General features: G+C 39.8%; 1 pseudogene; it reads right to left on the bottom strand.

The window, feature by feature from the left end:
• Nucleotides 1-23,896: 23,896 nt before the first annotated feature.
• Nucleotides 23,897-24,984, bottom strand: LOC123814327 (annotated as a pseudogene).
• Nucleotides 24,985-27,863: the final 2,879 nt, after the last annotated feature.

The raw sequence follows: 27,863 nt of genomic DNA, 5'->3' as shown, positions 1-27,863 counted from the left end.
AATGTTGGGCACAAGTTGTATGTGGATATAAGCTGAAAATTGACAACTGCTGCATTACAGCCATTTTCAGAGTTGGCCTTCAAAGACAGCAGAGAAGGAAAGTCTTACCAATGGAGGGAATTAGGAGCAGTGCTCTTGACCATGCACATGTATAGAATTGGGAATATATAAAGATTCTGAAGCTGTGGCCAGTGGATGGCCCTTTACTCAGGGGCTTAGAAGTGTAGTGGGATAGTGCCTTGTAACTTAAACAGATATGTGTAGCAACGGCAGCCTGAGAAGGGTGATTACCAAGTGCTCAGCCCATTTGATATGAAGGTTTGGGTCACAATAGACCAGTAAGTTGCTGCAACCTGCTAAGGTGATGGCTGAGAGTGAGGGCAATTTAGAATGGATGGTAGAGGAGAGAAAAAATGAATACCGGTTGTGGCCCTGAGATCAACTACAACAATGGGCCATTGTTCATCCTATTGACCTCTTCTTGGTTTCCCCTGAGGAAGGGAGGTTTATGAGAACTATGGAGCAGCTGCTCCCTGGGCTGTGTAGAGAAGATTTGTGCAGTGCAAGGGGTGGACACTGGCAGCCACAAAAACACACAGCTCAGATCTCATGCTATGGGGTGTGCAATTGACTGACAGCCCCAGCCAGTGATTGAGCACAGTTGGGGGATAAAGGTAGGCTTATTCCAGCAAGACATGGGGCTTCTCCAACATGTAACTGGCTTGATGATTCCCCATTGGCCTCACTGAACCTCTTTTGGACCTGTGCTGTAGTCTAAGACTCTTGTAACCAAATCCTGCTTCCTTGCCTTCCTCCTTCCTCAGGTGTCAGACCTGCATCACATCGTCTACCTTCTCCTGCTCCTGTCCCCAAGAAATCTCTTGCATGTCCCATGCCATCTTGAAGTCTGATTTGCAGTGGACTTGAACTAACACAAGCTGCATTTTAGTTGCTCTCTGTGAACAGAGAATAACATTGTGAACAGGTGCTTTGTGGATGCAGAAGATTTTTATCATTATCCACTCTACCCAAAATAGGCATCATTATTACCTCCTGCCAGGAGTTGAGGGATGATTGAGTGGAGTGCACTAGCCATCATCTAAAACACTAGAAATGATGAATGTGCTAAGTTTCAAAGCTGCATTTTATCAGTTCTCTTTATCCACTCAATTTCTACTGAATAGATGGTAAACAGTGCTGATCCTAGCACAGTTCCTTACACGCTGCCAGGAGTGTTAGGATTTGGAAACCACTGAGGGACTCTGGGTTCCTGTGGAACTCAACAGACTTGAACAAAACATTGGTGGTTTAGAATCTAACAAGAAAAATAAGCAAGCCTCTTTATTGGAGAACTTTAAGCTTCCCATCATAGCAAACCAGTGAGCAACAGCCCACTCATCCTAGCTAACCGAGCCAGTGAAGCAAGTGTTGGATGTAGGGTCAGGGCTGGTCAGCATATTTTCAATGCTCTCACATACAGCAGGCCCCACTTATCTGCAGGGTATGCATGCCAAGACCCCCAGTGGATGCCTGAACCTGCAGATAATACAAACCCTATACACACTATGTTTTTTCCATTATGTATATACCTATGATAAAATTTAATTTATAAATTAGGCATGGTAAGAGATTAACAACAATAACTAATAAAATAGAACAATTATTACAATATACTACAATAAAATTTATATGAATACAGCCTCTCTCTCTCTCATTTCTTTCTCTCTCTCTTTCCCTGATAACTGACCTGATAGCCCAGAAGGCTACAAGTGACTAATGGGTGAGCAGCCTACGTTGGACAAAGGGACAACACCCATCCCAGGTGGGACAGAGTGGGACAGCATGAGATTTCATTACACTACTCAGAATGGTGCATAATTTACAACATGAATTGTTTATTTCTGGAAATTTTCATTTAATACTTTTGGACTGTGGTTGACCACGGGTAATGGAAACTGTGGAAAGTAAAATCACAGACAAAGGGGGCTACAGTGTCTCCTTTCTGGGACCCCTCTCTTTTCATCTGGGTGTGAATGAGATAGCAGCTTAAAATGCTTTCTTTCTCAATGGTTTAGCACTCTGAAACGACTTCCAGTAAAATGAAGTTTTAAAATGTAGGGAAATTCTTTGGGCAAAGGAAATGCTTCTACCACCTATTACTTGTAACAGCTCCTACTATGCACAGGAAACTATGCTAGGTTGGCTGAAGCTTTAAAATCTGAGATCACATTTAAATACATTGTTTAATGGCTACTGAGATCCTCAGCCAACAGAAGGAAAGTCGATCAGAGATTAGCATTCTAGTTTACAGAGAAGGAAAGGTTTACTCAAGACCACTGGTCAGATTCTGCTCTTCTCACTTTGCTCCTCTAACCTTAAAGAGCACCTTCAAGTTTACTACTTACTTTTTACTTTTAGAACAATTATATTTATGTCATCGAGAAAGGCAGATGAGGTCAGAAGGTATCACAATCAAGATTTTAGAAATCCTAATTATTGGATTGGATGCTGTGACTCCACCCTGCTCCCTTTGGTGATGAAAGTCTCTCCCAGCTGTAGGAGTGCTGCCAGCAAAAACCTCTCAGCTGTCATCCCTGCACCAGTCACCTTGGTGGAAGACAGACAACACATTGCCAAAATCATGGCCCCTTACCAGGGCATACTGCACCCAATGGCTCTTTGACATGGAGGTTTTAACATGAAGTCCTCTTGCCCCAACTCAGGACGATCCTAAAACATCATGTCATCTCCAGTTTTAAACAGTCCTCTGGGGTCAGCTAGGGCTTCACTGAGTCTGCATCACAGTTCAACTTTTCTTCTCTTCCACAGGTTTTGATTCCTAGTAAGTCTAAAGAGCAATTCCTAGTAAGTCTCTTGCATATTAGTCTTCAAATCAGTACCAGACATAGTATGAGAAAGCAAACAGGAAATTAGATATTTTGGACCTGGATTACCAATTAGCAGTGAGGATCCTGTCACTGGGAGAGCTGTGTAGCATTAAGCAACACAAGGTAGCAGTACAACTGTTAAAATTTTTACCTGTGGTGAACTGGAGTGGTATACTGATAGAAAGAATGGCATTGGCTGCTTTGGTGCATCATGCATTGAAAAAATATAGGCAACATAGTAACAATAAGGATAATAAAATTGGGTGGCTATTGCTAAATACAATTGATACTGAAAAGCTGAGAGTGACTAATCACCACTTAAAAACTAAGTGTGAAAGGCAGGTGGCTTCTTTCATAGCATATAAAGAGGTGCTGATCATCTGTAGTGGGAGAACAGAAAAAGCTGAGGTCAGTCCCAGGACTTAATAATAAGAGCAGCTCAGCTCCCAAGTAGATTAAACACCCCATCAACATGGATTTGCCAGGCCAAGGATGGAGTCCTGATTGGGAAAGAACAAGAGCATGACACATGGGATGGAGACATCTGGGCTGATCCATCTGAAAATGTTAAATCTCTATATTTCTCCCCAAACTCTGAGGCTGAAGAAGTGGCCCAGTCCTCCCTGTTAGAGGCTATCACTTCCCTTTTGCTTGTGAATGATGCAGAGGATTCTCTGAGCTAACAGGCACATGCCCCCTCAGGATTCACCCTCACCTTATATTCCAGTCACTAGGCCAATAACAGGGCTAGGTCACAACACAATCCAGCTGTGTAGTGTAAATAGTAAGTGCTCTATGAGTTCAGGCAAGCTGGTAGGGAAGTGAGAGAAGAGGATCTGGGCCTGTAGCCTGTGAGGTAGGAAGGAGAACACACCATGGAGGAGCTTCAGTACCCGCCCAGCATGCAGTGCAGCAGTGAGGGAGGCACACAGAGCCAGGTCCTGGGGGTGCTCCACCAAGGAGGGCACAGCATAAGGTTGAAAAATGGACAGTTCATGGCTTCCAAAGCTAAGAAATTCAATGGTGGCCATCTTCTGTGGGCCAGGGCTAATGGTAGATATGCCATTACAAAACTGACAGCCCTGGGACTGTCTTAGATGAAGATAGCCACCTAACCTTGCCAAGCATACATGATATACCCTGGCAAGGATCCCAGGAGATGGTCCAAATACATCACTAGGATGACTTCTAGAAGCACAGAAGAAGAATTGGGCCACAGTAAGTGCAGTAGAAATGCCAAAACTGACATGGCAAATGATGAAAGAAGGATCAAAAGGCTGGAGTTGGTGGTACTAGTGTGGATGTACCATTCAAGGCCAGAGAAGCCACCAGAGGATGTACCACTTACCAAAGCTAAGAAATTCAATGGTGGCCATCCTCTGTGGGCCAGGGCTAATGGTAGATCTGCCATTACAAAACTGAACTCATTATAGCAATAAGGATGAAGGTGATAGAACCTACCCCCACCATCTATATTACCCCCACCCAAAAGAAGCCAGGTGGCAATGATTAACTGTCAGATGGGGTGGCAATGATTAACTGTCAGATGGGGTGGATGTAATAATCATACAGAACAGCAAGGTCAGAGAGGCAGCCAAGAGGACTGGGATGCACAATTATGGAGACGATTAATAGAACTCAGGATCCCTAGGTAGAAAAGAAGTGGGAAGCCAGCATGAATCCAGACTCCCAAAAGGAAGGTCCTGTAACATCACAGCAAGTGTACACAGCAATTTCCCCCTGTGTTTCCTCCTCAAATGGGGCTATAGCCATCTCCCAGGTAACCACACATGAGGAAAGGGGACTACTCAAAAGGATTGCTGGACAGAGGGTCCAAATTGACATCAATTTCCAGATACCTAAAATAACACCAAGCCTAGGTACTAAATCCAAGTCAGGGAAAATGGCAAAAATTAGGTCCACCCTTAAAGCCTTAAAGGACACAGAGAGGATGGTCCTCATCATGTCTTCATTTAAATCACCTGCCTGGCTCCTGCAAAAAAAATAAGACAAACCCTGGAGGATGAACCCTGCAACTTCAACCAAGTAGAACCCCCAATTGCAGCTGCTGTACCAGATGTGCTATGTTTGGTAGAACAGATAAAGATGGCCTCAGATATGTGGTATGATCTGGAAATTGCATTCTCTTCTATCTTTTTGAGAAAAGATGATTGGAAACAGTTTACATTCACTTAAAACAGTCTGCATTTATAGTCTTCTATACACTATTCATTTATAGTGTGGCCCAGAGCTATATTAACCTGGTGGTCTGGCTGGAAGTCCCACAGAATATCACACTGAGTCTCTATATAGATGGCGATTATGCTAATAGTACCAGATGGACAACTACCCTGGAGAACTTGTTAAGGCATCTGCTCTCCAGAGGGTAGGAGGTAAAGCTTACCAAGACTTACGGCCACATCAGTAAAAATCGGTTTACTCGGGAAGACATGCCAATCACAATCCTACAGGAGCTTCTCCCAGAACTTACACAAAAGGGTGGATCTGAGCAGCACAAAGCTAGGCTCTTGTGGACACTGAAAGGGAAGGAATTCCACTGCTCAGAGGACCGCCAGCAGAAAGGCCGCAGCTGTCCTTCCCACCCTGCCCTGGGACTGTCTTAGATGAAGATAGCCACCTAACCTGAGGCGACACTTCCTCACTGGGCAGTCCATATCCAATGACTGACCAATAGCAGGTGTAAAGGCCATGCTCCTCGCCCACACTCTGTACAGTGGTTTCAGAACTCCATGTGATCCACCACAGCGTCCTCTGAGCTGGCATCGAAACTCAGCTTCTCACTCTACTCAGTCCTTTCTTCCCTTCCTTTTTACAAGTGTTAAGCCCTAAAGTACTCATTAATAAACTTCCTGAATGCTAATCTCAGTTGCAGAGTCTGCTTCCCACCCTAACCTGCAACAGTGGCAAACCTAGAGCTAGCCTTGGGCTGTGATTCCAGATCCTGACCATGACATCCCTATTTGAGAAGGAAAAGAGCCTACCCCACCATAGTCCTGGAGTTATAGGCAGACAGAATAGAGAACACTTGCCAGTAACTTAAACTTTGGAGGTGGAGTTATAGTTTCCTCTGAGATTCTAACGAACGGTCTGAACAATTGCCCCCACCAAAGGAAATAGCATCAAAAACTGCATGAACTTCAAATAGTTCATGGAATAACTACAGACCCTAAATGAAGAACTCCAAATTTACATTATCTCTGATAGACCCTAAGTTTTTTGAGATTCAGCCATATTTCCTATAGTGAGACATATTATAGGCATTCAGTAAAAGTCTGCTGATTTGAATGTTGTAGGCACTCAATAAATGCTTGTTAATTTGATGTGATTTCAGATATAAGGTGATGAACTAAAGCAAAAATTTTCTTTCTCCTACCTTTCACCCAACTACCTAAAAGGTAACCACTGAAAGCCCAACAGGTAGGTAATCACTGAAAGCTCACCGTTGCACATCTTTATCTCTCCACTTTATAGATTTGCTTCAGTTAAATGAAGATGCTCTCAAAGATATCAAAATAACTGATAAATCAGTTTACCTAGCAGGAATCAGTTATGTTCAGTCTTGATCACTGATGTTATGTAGACATGAGGAACAGTCATCAATAGGACAGTAGGTACCAGATGAACTCAACAATTGAAGGGTTGCAATAGATGAAGAGGGGAAAATTTCTGGAAATGAATACCGACTTTATCAGCTTCAGCTATTTTGCACTGGAGGCCCAGTTCTGCACACAAAATGACACTGTGCCATATGTAAGCTCAGAGCAAATTGCAGTAACTCTAGATTTTACCTGGCAAAAATATATAATTAGTGCCCTAGCTTCTGTGGCTCAGTGGATTGAGTGCTGGCCTGCAAACCAAAGGGTCACCAGTTCAATTCCCAGTCAGGGCACATGCCTGGGTTGCAGATGGGTCCCCCATGCGGGGTGCGTGAGAGGCAACCACACATTGATGTTTCCTCCCTCTCTCTCTCCATCCCCCTCTCTCTAAGAATAAATAAATAAAATCTTTAAATATATATATATATATATATAATTACTTCTTGACATTTTTAAAGGAAAAACAATAAGCCTCTTATAATAGAGCCACTGCATTAACACAACTGATTCTATATTAAATTTAATTTCCTAAGAGGTACATAAGACCTTTTTGAGGCTGTGTGATTCTTACTTGCCACCTTCATTTTATTTGCTCCCCCAATCTCTTCAGGCCCCATAGCTGAGTGGACCTAGAGCAGGGGTATCAAACTCATTTTCACTAGGGGCCATATCAGCCTTGCAGTTGCTTTCAAAGGGCTGAATGTAACTTTAGGACTGTATAAATGTAACTACCCCTTAACAGTTAAGTGAAAGCTTGGTGCTGCCACCAGGTAGAAACAAGGTGCCGGGCTGGATAAAACAAGGTGGAGGGCCAGTTTTGGCCCTTGGGCCTTGTGTTTGCCACCTGTGAACTAGAGGCTAAAACCATTACACAGGGTCACATCAAACAACGTGTCCTGATTTCTGGCCTTCTCTGGGTCAGGGAGAAGGCATGTGCCTAACACAGACCTCAGTTCCAGGACTCCTGGCTTTCTTTAGAAACCCTTCTTATATAAGGAGAGATAAGGGGATGCAATGGAAAGAATTCTGGACTAAAAGCAGATGTGTTTTGAAGTTCCACCCTAGCCCTTACAAACTGGAATCTTAGGCAAATCAATTTACCTCTATGCCCCCTAAAATAAAAATATTACCTATCTTATCCAATAGTATTCTTTGAGAACCAGATGAGATAATATATATAGAGCACTTTGTAAAGTCAGATACATTAACACTCAGGTAAGTTTTATTTCTATCACCTCTGAAAATACCTCTCCTCCCCCTCTTCCTCTCAAACTTCAGGCCTAACACCCTTCCTGAGGTCTCTGTAACCTCTTCTACCTTCTTCATCCAACTCTCTTCTGGGTTTCTTCTATGTATCTAATATATTCCACACAATTCCTCACATACCATCTTATGCTAGTCACTGGTCATGTATGTTAGTCCTCTCTGTAATTTGAATGTAAGCACATTATAACAAAAGCCATGTCACATATTCTAAACACTACTTTGGCTTAAAAACATGTAAGTCCCTAATAAATAGGAATTTGACAAGCTGATTGTGAAATACATTGGAAGAACAAAAGTCAGATATAGCCAAAACACTCCTAAATAATAATATGAGGGGACTTTCTTACCACAGATCAAGACTCAGAAAGCTATAGTGATGAAGGTAATGTTTATGGGCACACAGACTGACAGAGTACCAGTGTAACAGAATACAGACCACCCCAAACAGTGACATGCATGTGTAGAAATGTAATACATCTCAAGGTGACATTGTACATCACCTGAGGAAAAGGTGAATTAAAAATGTTGCTGAGACAACTGATTATCCACATGGAAAAATTAAATTAGATTCCAGCTTCATACCAGGTATAAAAATCAATTCCCCTGGCTGGTGTGGCTCAGTGGATTGAGCACCAGACTGCAAACCGGAAGGTCTCAGGTTTGACTCCCGGCCATGGCACATGCCAGGGTTGTGGGCCAGGTCCACAATTAGGGGCATGCAAGAGGCAACTTGTTTCTCTCCCTCTCTTTCTCCCTCCCTTCCCCCATCTATAAAAATAAATAAATAAAATATTTTTTTAAAAATCAATTCCAGATAATTTAAAGACTTAACTGGGAAAGGCAAACTTAAATTTTTTAAAGAGATGACCTTTATGACTTTGGAGTAGGAAAGATTTCCTAAAGATTTAAAAAGTTCTAATCTTCAAAAAAATGAAAATTTTTACTATATTAAAATTAATAACTTCTGTCATCAAGATATAAAGAAAATAAAAAGCCAAGTCATAATCTGAGAGGATATATTTGCAATATATCCAAGGAACAAAAGATACGTATCCAGAATATGTAAATTATAATAAAAAGAAAGATAGCTCAGCAACCTTGACAAGATCTGCAGGGGAGACACAGTTTTGGAGTTTGAGTCTTGCCAAGTTCAAGGAGTTGGGGGTGGGCTTAGCACAATATGGGCTTTTCACAGATCTCTTATAACAAAGCACAAAACTAATTCTGCACAAATTCAAGGTGACCTGGCAGTAATTAAAGTACCTGCTAGAACAAAAATCACTTTCAGATGAAGATGTGACCCTGAGATGGCACAGATGTTGGAGTTAGCAGACACCTTAAAGTTGCTATAATATGCTCCAGGACAGTCTTACTAAATGGATAGATAGGGAATCTCAGCAACAAAACAAAATTTTTAAAGAGATCCAAATGGAAATTGTAGAATTGAAAAGAACAATAACTGACGTGAGAAATTCGCTGGATAGCCTTGTTAGAAGAAAATTTCAACAAACTTGAAGAAAGATCAATAAATATTATCCAATCTTAAAAAAAGAAAAAACAAAACTCAAAAACATAAACAGACTCAGGGATTTATAGGACAATTAGGAAACAGTCTCATGTTTTACAGTTTTGGGAAATAAAATGTTATTAGGACAGCCACATTGTTCACAGATGTGAGTAGTTCCAACAGAGACAATATGGCCTGCAAAGACTAAAATATGTACTATCTGGTCCTTTACAGAGAACGTTTGATGACTCCCAGGCAAGAGGGATATAGGGAGGGAGCAATGTTATAGGAAACTGTGGACAAGTCACCTAGCAAAAGCTAGAACCACAGTGGCCCATCCACATCCTAGAGCCAAGAGGAGACTCAGCCACAGTCACTTCCAGAAATACTGCTCAAAATGGAAAGAAGGGAAGAAATACATGGCTGCTCCCTTCCTTGTGCCCTCCAGTCTGCCCCAGTGTCTCGCACTCACCAAACCCAGCTGACATGAAAGCCTGAAACACACAGCCTGCAGGAGTCAGCCTCCTCCAATACAGGCAGGTCAGCAGAAGGGCAAGAAATAGATCTGAGAGTAAATCAAAGCAAAGATGCCAACTACCTTAGGAAATTCTTGTACATCTGTACCAAGAGATATGGACAAGAGTGTTCTAACAGCACTGTTATTAAAATAAATAAATAAATAAGGAACAACCAACGTGTCCATTAATAGGAGAACGATTGAAAACACTGCAGGCCCTGGCTGAAGTGGCTCACTGGACTGAGTGGCAGCCTGAGAACCAAAAGGTCACAGGTTCTATTCCCAGTCAGCCAGTTGGGGCACATTCCTGGGTTTCAGGCCAGGTCCCCAGTTGAGGTCATGTGAGAGGCAACCCATCGATATATCTCTTGCACATTGATGTTTCACTCCCTCTCTTTCTCCCTCCTTTCCCCTCTCTCTAAAAATAAATAAACAAAATATTTTCAAAAACACTGCAGAATATTCACACGATATGACACAGCAATGAGAACAAATGAACTACAGCTACCTACAACATTTAAGTCTAAAAAATATAGAGCTAAAATTTAAAAAATTGAGATGCCTAAAAAACATGCTGTATGATGATGTAATTTATCTAAGATCCAAAAATGTAAAACTAAACAATACATTGTTTTCTGATATACACCTATGTATTAAGATTATAAAGGAAAGTAAGGAAATGATAAATACAAATTCAGCTAGTGGTTGACTGGTAGTGATGGGGAAGCAGAAGAATAAAATTAAGGAGAAATTCAAAGGTAGTTTCAACAGTATTGGTTATATTTTATTATTAAGTTTAGTTTTGGTATTATTAGTATTTACTTCATTATTAACCTTCATAACTTACATACATGTTTGTCTGTGTATATTTAAACACATATTTAGGTATGTATCAAAAATTTTTTATTGATTGATGTTAGAGAGAGAAATGTATAAATGAGAGAAAGAGAGAGAAAAACATTGATTTGCTATTCCATTTACTTATACATTCATTGGTTGATTCTTGTATGTGCCTTCACCTGGGATCAAAGCCACAAACTTGGTCTGTCAGGATGACACTCTAACCAGTTGAGCTACCCAGCCAGAGCCTATTTTTTTATAATAATAATTTTTTTAAGATTTTGGTTTTTTACTTTTAGAGAGAGGGGAAGGGAGAGGGAAAGAGAGGGAGAGAAACATCAATGTGAGAAATATATTGATTGGTCACCTCTCACATGCCCCCAACTGGGGACCTGGCCCACAACCTAGGCATATACCCTGACTGGGAATTGAACCAGCGACCTTTCAGTTCATAGTCTGACACTCAATCCACAGAGCCACACCAGCCAGTAGAATTGATTTTTATGCCTGGTATGAGGTAGGAATCCAATTTAATGTTTCCATGTGGCTAAGAAGTTGTCTCAACACCATTTATAGTTCACCTTTTCCCCAGATGATATAATAATTATTTTAAAAGAAAGAAAACCATGTTTCCTAGCTAGACTTTGTCTGTTTTTCCCTTAGGTATTTCAAGGCCACTACCAAAGAAGTGTTCCTTTAATTTACAAGACACAAACAAGAGGCTTCGTCCCAAGAACAGACAATTCTAAATGTAATATAGACAAATATGTTAGAGGAATGTCTTTCTCCCTTACAAGAGGAGACACAGAAAAGCATGGATACACTTTTGGGAGGGGAAGTAAAGAAGATCAATACAAAAGCATTGCCACAGAAAGCCACTATGTGTGACACTCCGCCTGAGAGACTCCCAGAGCCCACAATCCAGTTGTAGAAATGCGACAGCACAAAACTGTGACATGAACCTGCAGAGTGGGCTCTGTAGGAAAGAGGTGGGAGAGATCAGGACTACCTGGGAAGGTGAAGGAAGGCTTCTCATAAGAGAAAAGACTGTCAGGACCTTGAGGAGTGAATGAGATGCCTTCTTTTCCTGGTACTTGGGATCCCCAGTTGTTGATGATTTGAGCAGGCCAATGCTTATCTGTATCTCAGGTCCCGCACTACATGGTGGGGTGGGGGGAGGGGAGGCAGATAAACCCCAACTGCTTTGAAGGGATGTTTAGGAGAAAATGCTTGGTGACATAGAAAATTAATAAAACTCTTCACTGATATGATTAAAAGAAAAGGGAACATTACATACCAAACACAAATACCTTGTCACTTTGTTCTCTCTAAATTCCTGTTAAGTCCACAAAGCAATCCTAGGCTTTGCTAGAGAATAGGAGTTTTTGCGTACCATGAGGCATCCTGCCAAGGCCTCCCAGGTTAGCCTCTGCTTCTGGCATATTGTTGGTAGTAGGGATGATCGGGAGAGTGCTTTTAGGTCTGGATTCAAGGCATAGCAGAGAAACTTGCACATACTACCTGATTAAATGCAGAATGAATGAATGAATGATCTCCACCTAGCAATGCAAGGCATTAGATGCTTGCTTCCTGTAATACAAATTGCATGGGATTCAACACTCCCTGATATATTAAAACCATAAGTGATGTCTAAGAACTTAACTCACACATTTAATAGTTCAACATAAACATATGCAAAATGTACAATAAATGTTTGTATAAAGGATCTTGTTCTTAAAAACAGTGTATTTAATGCCTCACAAGTTATATGTATGTTCTCATTTTTTTTTTTTTATTAAGCTAAGGACAAATTAATCTTTCAACAGCCAAACTTCAGAGATAACTCAGCTAAAATCCATCAAAACAGCCTTCTTTGTGCAATCTAAGGGGCTCTGGGAATCTGGTCTTGCGGATGGAATGCACCCCATGTTAAGCCACTTCTCCAGAGTCCCCAGTCACTTAAGGTGTAACACACTGACGCCATGGTTAAGTAAAGCCCAAGCATTTCACTTTACTGACAAGGCAGATGGTGCAAGGACATAGACTTAACGAATGAATGAACACAAAGGTATTGATTGGAATCAGATAAGGTCAGCATGAGGGTTTCCAGTAGCCAGTAGCCCTGGCTGAAAACACTGAGCTCTTTCTCCCTTCTCTGTATCAGTACATCTATTTTATCACTCCACAGCTGTTAATCAATCAGATTTGTATCTAGAAACACAGGAGGGGAAATAAGTGATGCAAGGTCTCCCTGATTACCTGAATGCATGCATCAAGTTCAGCCAACTTTGTTGCTGAGAATTGAACTTCTACCTAAAGACCTTCAAGTCTGACCATTCAGAAAGGAGATTTTCTTTCCATGCCTTGTCTTGACTGCTTAAAGTTCCACGAAACACAAGCTGCTCCAGAGACCTACCTGGAGGACAAATGCTCTACTACAGGCCAGTAAAGGATGATAATGACTTAATCTGTTTCTTCCCCCTTACCAGTCCTTGCTGGTATTCTATAGGAGCTGCATATTCTTACCACATTCTTTTTATTGTAGTTATATAAAAGGTGGAGCAAATTAGATTTACAGTTGTGAGTACATGCAACACAGTTTACTCTTGTATTATTATTTGTTAATTATTATATTATTTTCCATTTAAACAACATTGCATGTACATACCACATTTTGTTTATCTATTTATATATTTATGGACTCTTGGGTTGGCTCCATCTTTGGCTATTTGTGAATAATGCTGTGAACATTAGTGGACAAATATTTGTTCACGTCCCTGTTTTTAATTCTTTTGGATATCAATTCTTTGAGGTATGTTTTTTTAACATTCATTATTTTCATATATTATTACATCACTTTATTCATTGTTTTAGGCATCACTAGATGTTATATATATATATAGTATAGTCAATATTATTGCTATAACTTTGTATGGTAATAGTTGGTTCCTAGACTTAATGTGCTGATCACAGCGTAAGGATTATAAATGTCAAATGTTTACACCTGATGCTGGTGTAAACCTGCATGTAAACCTATGTTTACACCTGAAACTACAATATTGCATGTCAACTGTACTTTAATAATTTTTTTATGTTGGTAGATTTCAGAGGTGTAGATTTGTTTATCCTCTTTGGGGTTCACTCACTTCTTAAATATGTAAGTTTGAGTCCCTTCCCAAATTTAGGAAGTTTTCAGCTATTTTTTCTTCAAATGCTCTTTCAGCACCATTGAGCTCATCCTCTCCTTTGGAACTCTGAGGATATGAATGCTGGCTCTTTTGTTAGTATTCCACCAGAAATCTCGGAGGCTCTGTTCACATCCACTCCACTACTGTCTATTCAGTGACTTTTTTTGATTATGTGATTTTTCAATTCTCTAATTTCCATTTGATTCTTTTTTATAACTTTTCTTTCTTTGCTGACATTTTCTATGTTTTCACTTTTTTTGAAAGAATTTGTAATTGATCATGGAAACAATCTTAGGATGGTTGCTTTAAAATCCTGGTAATAAATTCCAACATCTGATTCACCTCAGTATTGGGCATCAGTTGGTTGTCTTTTCTCATTCAAATTGTGGTTTTCCTGGTTCTTAGTGTAATGAGTGATTTATCACTGGACACAGCTTATAATATTAGGAGACTCTTGATCCTACTTAAAGCTTTTGGGAAAACCTCCTATTTTAGCAGGCTGTTACTCTGTTGAGGTTTAGCCTGTAAGTTCTGGCCTACTTTGGGGCTTTAGCTCCTTCCAGGGACAGTTCAGTTTCCAGAGCCCTTGCAATGTTATTGCAGTGTGTTTCATTCTTCTGGTAGTGCTAGGGTTCCTGCTCAGTTCCTACTGGTGCCATCTGCAGGAGCAGAAGGCAATTCCTTCAGCCACCTGCTCTCACTGAGTGATCATCTGGGGGAAAGGAGTAGAGCAGAAACCACTGGCTTTGTATCTCCTTATGCTATTAGAGGGCAGGGAGACAGAAGGCTTTACTGCTCCTGCCACTGTGTTCATATCAGGCTGCCTGCCAGTGCCCTGGTTGTGGAGCAGTGTCTGGGATCTGTTGTCACTAGACTGGACTGCCCACTGATCTGAGGTGTAAAACAGGGGTTGTAGCTTCCCACTGGGTCTTTGTTAGGCTTGCCTTCTCCTGGTCCTGTGACCAGAGAGAGGAGGCCTTTCTTGGGTTCTTTTGTTTACGCCTGTGGGTGCTTCCAGACTGCAAGCCTCTCTGTAAACCAGGCCTGGGGTGTATGGGAGACAAAAAGAAAACCCAGGGAACTCACCATGTTGTGGTTCCTTATGCCCTAAGGTTTCCTAGCAGTCTGTGGCTTTTTTCTAGCCTTCAGAGTCCTTTCATAATTGTCTGCTCAATAATTCCAAGTATGTTTAGTTGTATTCAGAAGAAAGAATCAGGGAAAACTACATCTACTCTGTCTTGTTCCAGAATCAGCAGCCCCAGTCAATTTTAACAAATTGTATTATCAAATCAAAATATTACCATTCAATTATACAAAGAAACGATTAGGTTATATGTGGAAATATAAGACACACTGTGTCCAACAAGAAGCAATAACTCCACCAGGTCAGTCTAGTGTTTGCAGATTGTCAATTCTAACTGCCGGAAGGTGGAACCAGGGCCTCCATAGTGCTTCACTGCAGAATTATAAAGAGAATAAACTGAGGAAAGATCAGCTGCTAGGAAAATTCCAACAGTCATAGGCAACTCCTGGGTGCTGAGCTAAATGATAAAAGAAAAATAATGAACACTATGACTTAAAAATACTTCTGACTATAATCTCTTCTGACCCAAAGGAAGTGGCACAATTCTCTCCAGAACCACAGACTTTTGTATAGCAATAGAATTGATTTAGGTGCCCTAAAGTGGGGCCTTGGTCACAATTTGAGGGAAAACTGAGGCATCAAGAGACAGCTTAACTCCTCTACCCAAGAAACAAGAAAAATTTGGTGCTGAGATTGGGTGGAGAAGTAAGAACAGAGAAGTGAAAGAGATAGGAGCAGAGCAATGTGACAGGAGGAAGGCAACACCCATGGAGAAATGTTGCTGAGTGACAGGAGTCTCTAAGAACTGTTGTTCAAAACTGTTATCCTTATAGTTCTAAATCTGTTATACACAATGCTTTTTGCATATGGCACCTGGGGATGTACAAAGCAAAGGTGTTCTATTCCATGTCTAGGTAAGCATCAAGGACACAGAGAAAGACATCTGATGGGAGGTGAGATCTGAGAAAAACCTAGAGTTCAAAGCAACAATGTTAGACCTAGAGGTAACCATAGGAACATAAGCACTCAGAAATTCACAGACCAGCTAGGAGATAGGGGGAAAGCTTACTTCTCTGTATATCTCTGAGGATAAGGTACTCTTGGCTGCAGAAAACATGTCTGTGTTGTGTTAGCTCATGTAAGTGGAAGATAAAAAGGCATAACCAACAATCTAGTTGCTTTTCTCTTATATAGAGTGGCCATCCATGGAAATATAACCTGGAGTATCTTATAGGTACAGTAATAAGGAACGCAGGAGAGACAAAAGGAAGACTATTGGGAGAGAAACAACAGAAAGGGAGGGAAAAGTATAAACTTTCTGCAGAGATGACATACTGGAACTTTTGTAGATTGAGGAACATTATAAATGTGTATTTGAGCCCCTACTTTAGGCTTGTTTGCTAGAATTACTATGAATTCATATTTTCATATAATAGACATTTTTAATATTTAATGTAAAGTATGTATAAGATTCTGCTGAATCTTTAAAATTTTAACATGATTTTATAGGTCTTTATTATATATGCAGAGAACACATGAAATATAAAATAATAGTTAAAATTCAATCTGACTTATTAATCAGACAATATATATTGACAGCTTTGATGTTTTTAACTTTAAAGATAGATTATCTTGTCTGAGAGAAGGGAGAATTTAAGGCACCTCAAAAGAGAGAAAATAAGTTATTTTAATGCTATCAAAAAATCCTTCTTGAAGGAATAAGGTATCTGCTGCACACCCAGGCGGTAAACCTCAGAGGTTTGCTCACATAAGAGTAAACACACAGAAGGTAAAAATCAAATAGAATTCCAAATGACTGCACTAAATTCCATAGCTACAAAGCTAACTATTTCAAAGAAATGGTCAAAGTCTTCCTACTGTCTCACAGGGTAAAGGTAGATCCAGCCCCTATAAAAGTCCTGGGTGGGCTAGAGCTCAGGTAATGGCTGCTGACCATGCTGTACAAGAGAAATGGCTGGGAGATGGAGGTGGAGATGGGGGTGTCCTTGGGGAGGATGGCTCACAGAAGAAGAGAGAAGGAAATATCAGTAATGGATGATCTGCAGGCTTCCCCCAGCTGCTAAAGTTTGGACGCCTGGTTGATGAAAAAAAAACTGACTCATTTGGAGAATGATAAATAGCAACAATCACAGACACTTGTAGAGTATTGATTTCCAGAGACTTCCACAGTTTTCACATGAGTAATCTGATTTATATAACCAAGCAGTTCCAGTAAGGAGTCTGATGAATCTCCTGCATGAGTCTATAGTATTCCTCACATCTCATAGAGAGGAAACTGAAGGGAGAAGGAAGGTACATGGCTGCTTCCAGGCCACATGGGGTCTTTACTAGATGGATGCTTTCTGGAGGATACAAGAACAAACGGTTCCAGATTACATGGATGACCCTTAGCTAAGTTGTTGGATGCTTCCAAGCAGCCCTCAGATCTATATATGTCTGAATAAATGTTGTTAATATTAATGTAATTTTTAATCTGAAGGTGAGTGTCAAAATAGTTCTTTTTTAATTTAAATATTTTATTGTTTGTACTATTACAGTTGTCCCAATTTTTCCCCTCTGTCCCCCCTCCACCTAGCTCACTCCACACTCCCACAATCAATCCCACACCATTGTCCGTATCCATTCATGTTCTTTGACTAATCCCTTCACTTTCTTTCAACCAGTCCCCACCTGCCCCTCCCCTCTTACAGCTGTCAGTCTTTTCTATGTTTCTACGCCTCTGGTTCTATTTTGCTCACTAGTTTATTTTGTTCATTAGATTCCACTTACAGGTGAGAGCACATGGTATTTGTCATTCACAAACTGGTTCATTTCACTTAGCATATTCTCCAGCTCCAACTACAATGTCACAAAAGGTAAGAATTCCTTTCTTTTCTACTGCTGCATAATATTCCACTGTATAAATGTACTACAGTTCTTTTATCCAGTCATCTACTGATGGGCACTTAGGCTGTTTCCAAATCTTGGCTATTGTAAATAATACTGCTATGAACATAGGGGTGCATACATTCTTTTTAATTGGTGTGAAAGGAATAATAGACACTGTAAAATGGTAATTTAATAACAATAAAAGCAAGCACTTATATCTTACTTACTATGTGTCAGGTACTACTGTAAGTACTTTGCACATATTACCTCACTTAATCCTCACAACCATGCTTTGATGAAAGTATTACCTCCATCTTTCATAGAGGAAAAGCTGAGGTGATGAATTAACTAAGCAATGTCACATTGTTGGTAAGAATAGAGCTGGGATTCAAACCTTAGCAGTCTGGCTCCAGAATTTTTACCACCCTTCTATCCTGCCTCTCAGTACTACTATTAACAATAATCCAAAAGTGAGATTCCTGGAGGATATCTACAAAAACTGGAAATGCCAGGGGACTGAAAAAGGAAATAAAGCATGCAATTTTTTTTTCATTTTACTCAAAAGGAAATAAATTTTACTCCTGAATGTGATTATTTGAGAAAATACATTTGGATTTTAGAGAAGTGGAAGGAACATGAGGGACTTTTTGAGGTGATGATAACATATATTTTGATTGGAATTTGAGTTACATGAGTTACATTTGTCAAACCTCAGTGAATGTACACTTCTATTTTATGTTTTATTTTATATAAATTTTATATCAAAAGAAAACACTGTAAGTAAATATTGAACTATGGTTAGTGGTATTAGAGTACTGAAATACTGAGGGGAAGGTATACAAATGTCTGTAATTTATTTTGAAATACGTCCAAAAATAAACTGATGGATGGATGGAAGGATGGATAGATGGCTACATATATGATAAGACAAGTATAGTAAAATATATTTTCAAATGATACCTTGGACAAGGGTTTGATCTCCAAAATATATAAAGAACTCACACAACTCCACTCCAGGAAGACAAACAATCCAACTAAAAAATGGGCAAAGGACCTGAACAGACACTTCTCCAAGGAGGACATACAGAGGACTCAGAGACATATGAAAAGATGCTCAGCATCACTAGCCATCAGAAAGATGCAAATTAAAACCACAATGAGATACCACTTCACACTCATCAGAATGGCCAGCATAAGCAAATCAACAAACAATAAATGCTGGTGAGGGTGTGGAGAAAAGGGAACCCTAGTGCACTGTTGGTGGGAATGCAGACTGGTGCAGCCACTCTGGAAAACAGTATGGAATTTCCTCATAAAACTAAAAATGGAACTGCCTTTTGACCTGGAAATCCACTGCTGGGATTATATCCTAAGAACCCTGAAACATCACTCCAAAAGAACCTATGCACCCCAATGTTCATAGCAGCACAATTTACAATAGCCAAGTGTTGGAAGCAACCTAGATGCCCATCAGTAAATGAGTGGATCAAAAAACTGTGGTACATTTACACAATGGAATACTACACAGCAGAAAGAAAGAAGGAGCTCCTACCCTACACAACAGCATGGATGGATCTGGAGAGCATTATGCTAAGTGAAATAAGCCAGGCAATGAAAGACAAATACCATACAATCTCACCTATAACTGGAACCTAATCAACAAAACAAACAAGCAAGCAAAATATAACTAGAGACATTGAAGTAAAGAACTAACTGACAGTGACCAGAGGGGAGGGGGCAGGGCATCATGGGGGCAGGGAAGTGGAAGGGTCATTAAGAAACACATGGACAAAGGACACATGGATACAGCCAAAGCAGGGGTAGGATTGAGGGTGGGAGGTGGGGATATGTGAGGCCGGGGGGAGTGAGTGATAGGGTGAAAATGGAGACAACTGTTCTTGAACAACAACAATAATAATAAATAAACAAATAAATTTTACATTTAACCAAAAAAATAATAAACAAGTATAGCAATGTGTTCATGATAGAGCACTTGAACTACTCTCCATGTGCCCCATACTAATCACTGCCTCTATCTCTCCCTCTACAAGTATAATCACCTTCCTGTGTTACTTTATGTTCTATCACCCTTGAGCACAGTTTAGTATGCTCCCCTTTCTAATTTTGCATATCTCCCTCTGCCCCTTTCTTTCCCTGAAAATGAGTCTGTTGAAGGACCTGGTTTCACCTGTGAAGTTTCCTCCCATCTGAACTTTGATGATTGCATACTCATGGTACAGGTCAGCATGTTCCTCCATCCTCCGCACTGCATTTCCTGCAAACTGGCCACTGAGTGCAGAGGGTGAAAGACTCAGATTCTATCCCTTTGGCAAGATCGAGTGGTGGTGTGTTCTTTCATCAGGAGATACAAAATGTCTGCTTTTCTTTTTTCTTTTTTAATGTTGATAGTTATTTGTACTCAATGCCTAGGTTCATTAATTCATTTGAGATCATTAGGATGGTGATATATTACCACATTATTTCCATTTATTGGCTGGAATGATTTTGTAAAGAGATGTTTCCTTTCGTCTACCATTTTGTTACCCAGTTACACAGCTCAAAAAGGACAGGTAATATAAACAAACAGTTGATTCTTTGTATTTATTCACACAATTTTCACAATAATGAATTGGTTATATGTCATCTTCAGAAGCTGACAAATTAGCTTTCTTTTTAGATATTATGAAATCATGAATTTAAACATATTTAAACATTATCCTCATTAAGGCTCAAATTGTTTCACCTGTTACCAGGGGGCTTCTCCAAGATGATTTCTGAGTCTTTTGTCTCCAACTCTAGTAGTCTTTGGTAAGTCAAAATGCTTCAGTTTATCTTGTACATTTCCTACTCCAAAACTGGAATCAGCCATTCATTTTCTTCAAGAAACCCTAGTTTCCTTCAATGGAACATAGTATTTCAAGACCATAATCTGGACATTAGAACACTGTTACTAGGGGATTGCATTCCTTTTCTTCCTTGCTAAGAATCCTAGTTCTCAAGAACCCAGGGGAATGACAGAATTAGAATATCCCATCATTTGCTCTGACGTATAATAATTGTACAACAGTTTCAGAATAACAATAACACTACCACCACAAATTATGATCAGAGGAAACAGTTAAAATTTTTAGGCTAATCTTATTCTCTCCTCTTTTTAAATGGTTGTACTAGATCTGTGTTGACAAATCATATAATCTTTACATATTCTCCCTCTTTCAACCTTCATTAAGTCTTAGTTCCACAAGCACAATATACTTCAAGTTCACCAACCAGTTCCTGTATCAACGTCTCTCTAATCTTTGTGGTGGACTTGATCTCTAATAGACACTTTAATAAGGGCCCATAAGAACAATAGTCCCCAAGTAACTGCATGTTGATCATAGTTCATGTCCATCTAACTTGACATAAAACCTTTTGCTCACATTTTCTTTCCTTGTGTATCTTAAGTATATTACTCCATTTTCTTTTGTCTTTTTTTTTAATTTCTAGAGAACATCCATCAATCTAATTTGGTTTGACAAAATCAGCATTGTTAAAAAGTAACAAAACATGAGCTTATATTGAATCTGACAAATTAAGTTCTACAGTATCTAGAATATTATATAAGAAATATCAACTGAGGGGAAAACAGGGTAAAGCATCACGTGCAGATGCTCTGGGCAAAGAGGGAGCAGCATCTGCAGGTGAGCTCCATAGTGTACAGCTCATAAGAAACCCTAGAGAAAATACAATTGACTTCTTTGGGTGAAGTGTTTTTCTTTTGGGGGAAAGATAAAGGGGCAGGAATTAAAAGGCATATGCAGATTGGCTTCACCACTTCAAAATGCTCATAAAAGTATTTAGATGATGGCACTAGGGCACCTTTGAGGGAAAGAATACCTTAACCACATATAGGCTCATTACATAATATTTTGGTAACATGGACAATTTCCAAGTGATGGGGCAGACAAGAATAATTGTAGTTTGGACTTCTGGCCAAGATGGAGGCATAGGTAGACACACTGTGCCTCCTTGCACAACAAAAAGAAAGACAACAACAATTTAAAAACAAGAAACAACCAGAACTGACAGAAATTTGAACTGTATGGAAATCCGACAACCAAGGAGTTAAAATAGACACGTTCATCCAGACCGGTAGGAGTGGTGGAGATGGGCAGCTGGGCAAAGAGGACTCATAGCAAAGCAGCACCTGGCAGACCCAATGAAGTGGCAGATTGCAGACTGAGTGGTCCCACATTTGCATGCAGATAAACCAGGAGAAACAAAGGGGGAGCTGGACAGACTGCGCAACCCAGGGCCCCAGCCCAGGGAAATAAAGCCTCAAACCATTGATTGAAAACACCTGTGGGGGTTGAGGCACCAGTGGGAGAAACTCCCATCCTCACAGGAGAGTTCGTTGGAGTGACCCACAGGGTCCTAGGCACAGTGTGTCTACCTATGCCTCCACCTTGGCCAGAAGTCCAAACTACAATTATTCTTAAGTCTGCCCCATTACTTGGAAATTGTCCATGTTACCAAAATATTATGTAATGAACTTATATGTGGTTAAGGTGTTCTTTCCCTCAAAGGTGCCCTAGTGCCATGATCTAAGTACACAAACCCACCCACATGGGAATCAGCACCAAAAGGGCCCAATTTGCTTGTGGCAAGTGGAGGAAGTAACTGAAATACAGCAGAGAACAGAGCAAGTGCCATTGTTCCCTCTCTGACCCCTTCCCCACATACAGCATCACAACACAGCCACTGGGTTGCCCGGCCCTGGTGAACACCTAAGGCTCTGTCCCTCACTACATAACAGGTGCGTCAAGACAAAACAAATGGCCCAAATGAAAGAACAGATCAAAGCTCCAGAAAAAATACAACTAAACAATGAAGAGATAGCCAACCTATCAGATGCACAGTTCAAAACACTGGTAATCAGGATGCTCACAGAATTGGTTGAATTTGGTCACAAATTAGATAAAAAATGAAGGCTACACTAAGTGAAATAAAGGAAAATGTACAGGGAGATAATAGTGATGGGAAGAAAACTGGGACTCAAATCAACAGTGTGGACCAGAAGGAAGAAAGAAACATCCAACCAGAAAAGAATGAAGAAACAAGAATTCAAAAAAATTAGGAGAGGTTTAGGAACCTCCAGGACATCTTTAAACTTTCCAACATCTGAATTATAAGGGTACTGAGAAGAGAAGAGAAGAGGAAGAGCAACAAGTGGAAAAGTTATTTGAACAAATAATAAAGGAGAACTTCCCCAATCTAGCAAAGGAAATAGACTCCCAGGAAGTCCAGGAAGCTCACAGAGTCCCAAAGAAGTTGGACTCAAGAAGGAACATGCCAAGGCACATCATAATTACATTACCCAAGATTAAAATGAAGGAGAGAATCCTAGAAGTAGCAAGAGATAAGGAGAGTTACTTACAAAGGAGTTCCCATCAGACTGTCAGCTGATTTCTCAAAGAGACCTTACCGGCAAGAAGGGGCTGGAAAGAAGTATTCTAAGTCATGAAAGGCAATGACCTACATCCCAGATTGCTCTACCCAGCAAAGCTCTCATTTACAATGGAAGGGCAGATAAAGTGCTTCTCAGATAAGGTCAAGTTAAAGGAGTTCATCATCACTAAGCCCTTATTATATGAAATGTTAAAGGGATTTATCTAAAAAAAAGAAGATAAAAATATGAACAGTAAAATGACAGCAAACTCACAATCATTAACAATCACACTTAAAACAAACAAACAAACAAACAAACAAAAAGCAAACAACTAGAACAGGAACAGAACCACAGAAATGGAGATCACATGGAGGGTTTCAACAGAGGAGTGGGAGGGGGAGAGAGGAGGAAAAGGTACAGAGAATAAGTAGCATAGATGGTAGGTAGAAAATAGAAAGTAGGAGGATAAGAATAGTATAGGAAATGTAGAAGCCAAAGAACTTATATGTATGACCCATGGACATGAACTAGAGCGGGGGAATGTGGGTGGGTGTGCAGGGAAGAGGGGAATGAAGGGGGGAAAATGGGAAAACTGTAATAGCATAATCAATAAAATACATTTTTTAAAAAGAATACTTGTATTTTAATAGAGGCTATCTATTTTTCTTCTCACTCTCTGGGGCTTGTCGCAGCATCACAAGGCCACTTTCTCCACATGGTTCCTAGGGAACATCCTCTTATTCTTGAAACATCTTCTATAAAGGAATCATCAAGAATTTTGTCTCCCTACAACCAGTATTATAACCCCCTCATGCCTAAAACGAACTCCCCCTCTACATCATTATTCGAGGCTCTTCAGTGGAAGGGCTCATGAAGAATGTTTTAATTCCTTTATTCAAAGGTCAGCAGGCACCACTGTATTCTTTTACTTTATACTAAACACTTCTTACTCTTATATATGCTTTTTGTTCCAACTGTCCTGCTGTTAAACTGTAGTAGTGACAGCCTTCACTTATTGATCACTCCAGTCCATCTCCTTCTGGGACCCCTGACCAGGTAAATACCTGTTTAAAGTTCTTCCATCAACTTCCCATATCATAAGGGAAAACAAAAACTTCATCTTGTTGAATTTGATCTGTGGCCTTTTCTTCAATCCATGATTCAATAGTTTTGTTTCTGAAAATTATTTTCATCTAGATTATAAAACAATATCCCAATGGCTATTGTTGTTCCTAAAGCTAATCCCAAGGCAAACAAAATGGCAGCAAATACAGCTAATCCAAATGGAACAATTGGAAGAGGAATGAGTCTGCACTCATATCAATCTTTACCGTGTTCCACCTGAAGGAGAGCCAGTTATAAAGCTGTGTATATAATCATAACAAAAATGAAGGCAGCCTGCATACAACCCAATAGTATTAGAAGCAAAAACAGTATGAACAAAGCATGATTTTGGTAACCCAAGTTGTTGATTCAAGGACAGTGATGGCCCATCTTCATCACACACCTGTTACACTGCCAGCAGCAAGGTGACTACAGTGCCTTGTATGCTTGGAGACTTGATGGTACTGGAGGTACATGCTATCCTGAGAGTTTTCCAGTTCCCACCCCAGAAGGACAAAGCCAGGACTAACAAACATAGCTTTAAAGTAATTATAAATAATTATGCCAGTCCAGTTTATCAACATGATGAAATCCAGGCTTCCTCCAGTTGTATCTAAGGGCTGGTACCACAGCACAGAGTCAACCATGGCCATCGCATATCATACTGCTACAATACCACGGGCTATATTAGAACCCCAGTGACACAGTCTCTTTAATTCTTGGAGATTTTCAAATTCAATAACTGAGCAGAATGTACCCATTTTGGTGAGGAAGAATGCCTTCTTATCTTTAAAGAATTACAGATATCCTTTCTCTGTGTACACATTTCCTTGTGCCACCAGTCCACGTGTGTTCCCTAATTATCATGTCTTCGGGTTGTGTGATGTTAATTCGGATTATGCCACTTTCACTGTTACACACTCAGAGGAGACTCCCAAAGACAGGCCATCCTTATTCCAGGGGCTGGAGTTTCTTTCAAGTAACCATTTTTTCCTTTTCACACTTCAAAAGCAAATAAACTATTAATTTAGTGAGAAGAAAGTGCATCCACATAGCAGGCTTTTAAAACAAAAAAGCTAATGAATCTTATTTCATTTCTTCTGCAATATCAGTTCAGCTTCTGCTTTTGAGGCCCTCCCTACAGTAAAAAATTCATCTCTTCCTTTGTGTGAATCAAAGAGAGACATCAATGACATACTGAATTAATATGAAAGGGACTTTCAAATGCAGACACCATCCAATGCCAACACCAAGAATAAAACTGTCTTCACTGAAATATTTGATCAATTGTTTGATGTCAAGCAGCATTATTGAGTTAGATATTTGTCTCTCTTCACATAAAAGGACAGATTACTGTATTCTACAGAGGAATAAATCTGACAATTTCCTACCAATAAAATAAAATTTTGCCCTTAAAATGGTTTAAACACTTGAACTTTAAAATGCAAGCTGTCTCCACAGCTATTTGCTACTTTCCTTGGACTGACAAAAATAATTTATTTATATTAAGATGAATGTCTATAAAAAAATAACTATCTTACATAGCAGTATAAAAAACACAAAAGTGCTCCTTTGATTAAAGGATAAAAATCTCTGAGTATTTGCATGTAAAAAGAAAAATTATAAAACTTGGATAATTATAGCTGCAACCTTACATTAGGCCTTACCACCTAAATGGAGCTTCGAAAGTCCACAGAAACCCTTTCAGGCTTTCCCCAGCAATAATTTCCTGTACATTGCCCTACTTGCTCCCTAGGCTCAGTTGTGTTAGTTCCCAAACAGTAACAAAGGCTGTGACCCTGTCCTCAGACTACCAGGCACTAAGCAACATACCAGGGAATCACCAATAATGTTAATTAAGATATAAGTTGGGAAGGAAAAAGAAATGCAGTAGAAAAAGAAGGAGAAACTAAAAAGGAAAAGATGGAAAAGGAGCAGTAGAATAGGACAAAAGGAAAGACAGAACTCTTTGGGAGCCATCGACAGGCACCACCAGCTCCTAAAAGAGACTCCTGTCATCATCACCAACCCCATCATATGGAAATACTATTTATTTTGCACCTGCTGTGTACCAGGTGCATTCTGTATTTGATGTCTTACATGCATCCTTTCAATTTATTCTTGCAACAAACCCAATATGGTAGGGTTTGCCCCTTCTGTATTTAAAACTATAGATTGATTTGTACATGAATGCTTATGGCAGCATTATTCATAGTAGCCAAAGGTGAAAACAGCACAAATCTTCATCAACCCAAATGTCCACCAACTAATGAAATAAAATTTGGCATATCTGTACAATGGAATATTATTCAGCAATAAAAAGAAAGTACTAATACATGATAGAGCATGGTTGAATCTTGAAAACATGATGCTGAGCGAAAGAAGCCAGTCACAAATGACCACATTTATGTAAACATTCCATTTATGTGAACATTCCAGAATATAGAAACAGAAAGTAGATTAGTGGTTGCCTGGCGGCAGCGGGGATGGAAAGAGAATTGGGGAGTGACTGCTAATGGGTACAGGGTTTCTTTTTTGGGTGATGGAAATGTCTTCACTTAATCGTGACAGTGATGGTTGCACAATCTGCACATATATTAAAATCATTGATGTATACACTTTAAATGGGTGAATTACATAGTATGTGAATCATATCTTAATAAAGCTGTTATTTTAAAATCAGGGATTGACTATGCCAGTCACTCCTGGAGGAAAGGAACCCAATATTGATTTGTTTCAGCATAACAACTAGCCCATTTCTGAGACATGTAAGGGGCCCTGCAGCTACATGGGAGCCAGGGACCTGAGTCCTAATGTTCTCCTCTAACTAGATGGTAATTTTGAGTAAGCAAAATCTTGGAATATGAAGAGACACAAAATCTGGTGTTACTGAAGAAAATACATGTGCTTGCAGTTTGTAAGTTTCTCCCTTTCCTTCTACCTCCAACAAATCACCAAATATAAGAGAGTTTATCTCCTTAACACTTCTCCCGTCCACTTCCTCTTCTCCATTTTCACCACCCAATGTCTGACCTCAGTCCTCCCATAGTCGTAGATTACTGTAATCACTCCCAACAGGGTCTCCCTGCCTTTACTCAATGCCCCTTCAATTCTCCCAAGCACACTACTGCCAGAGTAATCTCTTTAAAATTAAAGTCTTAATCATTAGGGAAAAGAAAATCAAAACCACAATGAAATACCACTTTACACACATTAGGAAGAGTACTATGAAAAGAAAAAATGAAAAGAAAACACAAAGTATTGACAAAGATGTGGAGAAATTAGAAACCTTGTGAACTGTTGGTAAAAAATGTAAAATGATATAGCTGCTGTGGAAAATAGTATGGTCATTCTTCAAAAAATTAAACATAGAATTACCATATAACCCAGCCATTTCACTTCTAGGCATATACCCCAAAGTCTCAAACAGATATTTGTATACCCAAGTTCATAGCAGCCTTATTCACAGTAGCTAAAACATGGAAGCAATCCAAGCATCCATTGAGAGATGAATGGATAAGCAAAATGTGTG

The sequence above is a fragment of the Phyllostomus hastatus genome, unplaced genomic scaffold, assembly GCF_019186645.2.
Source record: "Phyllostomus hastatus isolate PE091 unplaced genomic scaffold, TTU_PhHast_1.1 phas_contig_16, whole genome shotgun sequence".
NCBI lineage: Eukaryota > Metazoa > Chordata > Mammalia > Chiroptera > Phyllostomidae > Phyllostomus > Phyllostomus hastatus.
The sequence above is the reverse complement of the archived record's forward strand: the minus strand, read 5'-3'. Positions and strand labels throughout refer to the sequence as shown.